The sequence below is a fragment of the Trachypithecus francoisi genome, unplaced genomic scaffold, assembly GCF_009764315.1.
Source record: "Trachypithecus francoisi isolate TF-2019V2 unplaced genomic scaffold, Tfra_2.0 Contig00878, whole genome shotgun sequence".
Lineage (NCBI taxonomy): Eukaryota > Metazoa > Chordata > Mammalia > Primates > Cercopithecidae > Trachypithecus > Trachypithecus francoisi.
Window position 1 is genome coordinate 20,053 of NW_022680960.1, and position 6,073 is coordinate 26,125.

Here is a 6,073-nt window from a genome sequence, read left to right on the forward strand (position 1 = left end):
TTATTTACTAAATATAAACAATTTTTATAAAACTGAAATAGAAGCTCCATTTGTATAACAAGTCCAGTTGGTTATAATTGCCTATAGAGAGGAAACATACAACATGCTAACTTAAAAATCATTTTTCTTATTCCTGCAAAAACATTATATAGGATTTTAGGGATCATAAATGACTTTTTTCAGACTACAATTTGTTTGAGATTATAATTAGCTACAACTACCTTCTTAATAAATCTGAATTTCAAACTTGTTAATTTTAAAAATTAATTTACATATGTATATACATATATACACATTCAATTTACACATATTTTTAAACTGGTCTTTTTTGATTAACACTACCTTAATCTTACATCTTACTTTCTGCTTTCTTATCAAGAGCAGGACAACCAAGAGAAATAAGAGATTCACTATCAGAAGTCTTACCTGGTTTGTCATTTTTAAGTATCTTTTTATGTTCCAAAATTTGTTGTTGAATTCTACGTATACAAAAGTAATAAATAAAATTGCTATTTTAACACTGAAAGAAAAAAATATTTACCAAACATATTAAATTCTAAAACCATTTAAGGCAATATTGGACCTAATATCAGAATTTTAACGTCCCACACACTTCAAATTTTTAAACCTTACAAGCTTATTAAGCTTATAATTAAAGAATAAAAGAAAGGGAAGTACTCATAAATGGAGGAAAAACAGGTCAGTCAATTAACTCTAGTTAGCTGGATATCATGCAAAGTCTCCTGCACTCAGAATACGTCCTCACTCTGTAACCAATGGGTATTTTCTTTTCAGACAAGTTGCTTCTCGTAGACTCCATGGTTTCTTCTAAAACATAAGGACTCTGCTACCTTAGGAAGATGTAATGACATTACATGTTTAAATGTTCAGAGAAATAGTAAAGCAATGGAAAAATTTCTTCTTGAACTTTATTCCTGAAACCATTTTGGAATCCCAAATAAAGCTTGGTGTATGTTTTTCTATAAGTTCTAATATTCAAATGTTACAGTTTTCAGAAGATGTTATTAAGTGCTAATTTTGGTTATTAGTTCTATTCATTGTGGCTTGTAATTCAGGGCATCTTACCTAATTCATAACTTACTGCAAAATTTATAAACATATATATTTTCATTAAAATAGATTACCTAATTATCTCCCATCACTGAGTTCATCATTCACACCAAGCAGGGAAAACTAATAGGTGCCAAAACCCGGCTTGGACAACTACCACTCCCTCTCTACCTCCTCAAACTCTGAGCCAGCAGATCTGTGCTAGGATGCTGGATCTCCACGGTTCTCTCCAACTAACAGACAAGACAGAACCCTGCTGTGATTGTTTATCAGTTCCATGAAGGAAATGCAAGTGGACATTTTCTCATTTCCAAGACATGTACTAACAACATGTAACATCCCCTAATTATTACTCAGCTCTATTCTCCTTTTGGAGATCACTGGACATCAATATTTTCCTAGTGATAATCACAATTTCAATATTGGGGGTCTCCTGTTTTGTTTTCACTCACACTGCTTCCTAGGAGCTACTCAACAAACAGTCAAATGACCTTCCCAGGACTATGCAAAATATGGAATGCTTTCTGAATCTGGGTGCCGTCCCCAGGCAGCAGCCATGCGTATCTGCTCTGTACTGATCCAATTTTAAAATATGTGCTGTGGAAACAAGCACAAAGCCCTGTTTGATACACGGATACTCATGAGTCACGGATGAGGCTTAGCTCTGGTAAATCCAACTCACTTACTTTAGATTCTGAGAATTTTATTGAATGACTTCCTGTGAGGTAGAATTTTAAAATACATTGAAAACTTGGCCGGGCGCGGTGGCTCAAGCCTGTAATCCCAGCACATTGGGAGGCCGAGACGGGCGGATCACAAGGTCAGGAGATCGAGACCATCCTGGCTCACCCGGTGAAACCCCGTCTCTACTAAAAAAATATAAAAAAACTAGCCGTGCGAGGTGGCGGGCTCTTGTAGTCCCAGCTACTCGGGAGGCTGAGGCAGGAGAATGGCATAAACCCGGTAGGCGGAGCTTGCAGTGAGCTGAGATCGGCCACTGCACTCCAGCCTGGGTGACAGAGTGAGACTCCGTCTCAAAAAAAAAAAAAAAGAAAAGAAAGAAAACTTGAGGGAGAGCTGCCAGTAGCCCAAGAGATTTTCATGATTATGAAGACACATTGCTAGAGGGTCCAACCGCAAGTTTGATCCCACTACTTGCTGGAAAGATAACATGGAACATTCTGCTATCTAACCAAAGCTGCTGCACAGGATATAAAAAGCCTCAAGGTACAGATCTGATAGCAAAAGGGAAAGGGAACGCTGATCTCCCTGCAACATTATTTGAACATCCCTGACTGTGGAGAACAATCCCAACTAATAGTGGTTAAAGAAAAGACAAACATGGCTTTCAAAGAACAACATACCATGAAGGCCTAGGCTAAGTCTAGCTAACTGGTGGGCTCCAAATAAGATTTTTAGTGTAGGGCAAGCATCAAATTTCTCAGTATTTGTGTGGGCAAAGCTAGGAGGCCTAGCTGGCAGAGGAGGGTGCCGGGAACAACCACTGACCATAAGTACATAAACTAATAAACACCATAGCTTTGAACTCTATATATGAAGCACCATGAAAACTAGGGGGTCTGCATCAGTGAAGGCATCCTGGTGGCAAAGTCAATCATTATCAGATTGCAGGAGGGGTTACAATGGCAGCTAAACAGCAAGCGAGTCCATGGAAACAACAGAATGATCGGAACGGCCTTTTTTCCTGTTCTTCTGACTTGTAAAGAAAGATTGTCTTCCTTGAACTTTGGGAACCCCTTAGCTTCTTGGAAAATTCAAAGAAGGAAGACACAGGAGACAGCCCAAGGGAGCAATACAAGATTTTCTGCTAAATTGGACATTTCCAGACCCAATAACTAATTAGAAAAGTCAGGCCAGGCATGGTGGCTTGCATTTTGAGAGGAAGAGGCAGGAGGATTACTTGAGCTCAGGAGTTCAAGACCAGCCAGGGCAACAGAGTGAGACCTTGTCTCTACAAAGTAATAGGAAGAAGAAGAAGAAGAAGAAGAAGAAGAAGAAGAAGAAGAAGAAGAAGAAGAAGAAGAAGAAGAAGAAGAAGAGAAGAAGAAGAAGAAGAGGAGGAGGAGGAGGAGGAGGAAGAAGAAGAAGAAGAAGAAGAAGAAGAGAAGGAGGAGGAAGAAGGAAGAGAAGAAGAAGAAGAAGAAGAAGAAGAAGAAGAAGAAGAAGAAGAAGAAGAAGAAGAAGAAGAGAAGAAGAAGAGAAAAGAAAAATAAAAAAAGAAAGAAAGGAAAGGAAAAGAAATCAAAGATGTGGCTCTTTTTATCCCATGCATGGGGATTATACTTAGAATAAAATGGACAACACTGAGATCACTGGGGATAAAGTTCTTAAAAATCCTGAAAAATCTTACACTCTACTTCGAACTAATCTAGGCTGCTGCTTGATTTCTGGCTAAAAGTAGACTAACTCATTGCTATTTCAAACCATCTGAACCAAACTATAAACTCTTATCTAATGTATAAGATGGAGTAGTTGCAATTATTTTAAACTTCAATTTAGTATCAACTGGTCTTTTGACATAAACACTTACTTTGTCAAATGACGAGAAATAGCATAATCTTCTGCATCTTGTCCACACATGTCTTGAGTGAAGACATTAATATTTTGCTTAAGAAGGATGTTGACAATACCTGGTGAGTCATAGTACACAGCAAGCATGAGGGCCGTTCTAAAATAATAAAGAAATAACTCCACTCAAGAACTTTAATAAAGACTTTTTTAAACAGTTAGTTTGATACACTTTACCAAGTTCATATTGATCTGTCAGTGTAGACGTAATAACCATTTGCATGTACAAGCTCGGGTCTATAAGCATCTAGGGTGCTCAAGTGTTCATCTTTGTAAGTTATCACCAAGGCTAAAAGAAAGGGACAACAGGGAAGCCTCTTGTCCCACTGGCATATGACATAATACAAGTTGCTGAGTTATAGTCCTCTGATGGCCAAGAAACTGTGCTGAGGTCAGTCATCTAAAGTAGGCAAAGATTTAGATGAAGATTTCCCCATTGCCTTCCTACTCTGATACATTATAATTCTAATCAGCTAGGGGTCAGATAAGAGTTATCTGCAGGATGAAAACAACAACAACAACAACAACAACAATAATAACAATGACAATAGAAGTAGTCATAAACTAAAAGCCCACACTTTAAAAATTAAAAAAACTGCCAGGTGCAGTGACTCTTGCCTGTAATCCCAGCACTCTGGGAAGTCAAGGAGAACAGATCATGAGGTCAAGAGATCAAGACCATCCTGGTCAACATGGTGAAATCCCGTCTTCACTGAAAATACAGAAATTAGCTGGGCATGGTGGCGCACACCTGAAGTCCCAGCTACTTGGGAGGCTGAAGTAGGAGAATCGCTTGAATCTGGGAGGTGGAGGTTGCAGTGAGCCAAGATCACACCACTGCACTCCAGCCTGGCAACAGAGCTAGACTCCATCTCAAAAAAAATATATTAATAAAACGAATACAAAACTGTTTAGCTAATAGAAGATTACAGTACCAAAACATCCGATTATAAATAACAAATCTGATAAGAGAAGATTAATCCTACTATAAACTGCTCTTTAGTGACTCAGTCTAAATATTTGTGGTCTACCTGATTATTTGTGGTGACATTTTTCCCTGTATGCCAATAATTACACTAATCTTATTAATATTTCTGACTTGAGTGACTATTACCACTCTAGAACACGCAGACTTTTATTTTAAAAAAAAGAACTACTGTACCGTCTCAGCCTATCAATGGCATGTACGCTTGCTTTGTTTTTCAATAGAAATTCCACCATTTTCTCTTTCTTGCAAATAATAGCGAATAAAAGTGGAGTATTATTGTCCTGTAAGACAGCAGAAAAATTAATAATTCACAAAATTACATATTTATCAATTGAACTGAAAATCTTCTCTAGGATTCTTTGACCTTCAACATATAAAATAGAAAGGAAGTAAATGAAAAGCAGTCCCTTCCTTCTCACTCCTCTGTGCTTTCTGATGTGCTGCTCTTTGCCTTGCAAACAACCCTCCTCTGTCTCCCAGGATTAACTGTGGTCATTGCCAAAATTCACTGTAAACATTTACAAGTCCCAAGAATCCTTGCTTTGATCACAGCACTTAGCATGCTACATTGTAATCATTTCATTGTTTCCCTCTGAAACCAAGAGCTTCTTGAGGGCAAGGGCTGTAACTTTTGTCTCTATAGCCCAAAACCCTAAGACATAGTAGCAAATATTTTAGTTTTTTACATAAATTAATGAAATAAATTATTATCTCTAAAGCAGTGTTTCTTAAACTATATTCCAAAGAATATTTGCTTTACCAGAAGTATCATACCCCAAGAGAAAGACTCCATGACCTTCTGCATTTGGGAAGTATTGCAAAATTGTATTTTACACCCAATAATCAAGAACTCTCTTGAATTTTACCTAATCCCCATTTCACAATACTAGTTGTGGCAAGCATTAACATTTGAGGAATTAAGAGTTTCAGAGAAACAGTTGCCAGGGCTTCCCAATACAGGTGGATGATTCCTCTGGGTGGTACAAACTTGCTTGATTCACTTCTATCAATGGTGTCAGGATACCAGATGCCAATGTCAGGCACTCCTGCTCCAAGGGGGTCACTATGGAAATGAACTCTGAATTAAGAGAGATTGGCTGCAAATGCACTTATTTGCCTTAGAAATAGTCCATGGTGTTTTCCTAATACAAGAGAATAGATTTTTATCTTTACTGTTAGAAAGCTCAGTATGTCCTGTGTAAGAGTGACAGGTTTAAAAAACTTAAGAACAAATATTTGAAAAACCAAAGCTCAGTAAGAAATACTATTCTGAATTATAATGGTAATCCCAGGACAGTAATGCAGCTCTACTTTTTAAATCCATTTTTATTGGCTTCCACTTAAGTGGCTATTTAAAATTATTTTTCACTTTAGGCAAAATATGAATCTGAAATAACAACATAATGGCTTATCAATACAAGTTCT

The 6,073-nt window shown here is 37.4% G+C and overlaps 1 long non-coding RNA gene and 1 other non-coding gene across 2 annotated transcripts; both read right to left on the bottom strand.

Moving 5' to 3' along the window:
• Nucleotides 1-461: 461 nt before the first annotated feature.
• Nucleotides 462-4,931, bottom strand: LOC117089692. The gene is made up of 3 exons (XR_004439712.1): nt 4,823-4,931; nt 3,623-3,760; nt 462-479 (listed from the first exon to the last, which is right to left on the bottom strand). It is a non-coding gene; the product is annotated as an uncharacterized LOC117089692 (long non-coding RNA).
• Nucleotides 1,578-1,684, bottom strand: LOC117089696. The gene has a single exon (XR_004439713.1). It is a non-coding gene; the product is annotated as a U6 spliceosomal RNA (small nuclear RNA).
• Nucleotides 4,932-6,073: the final 1,142 nt, after the last annotated feature.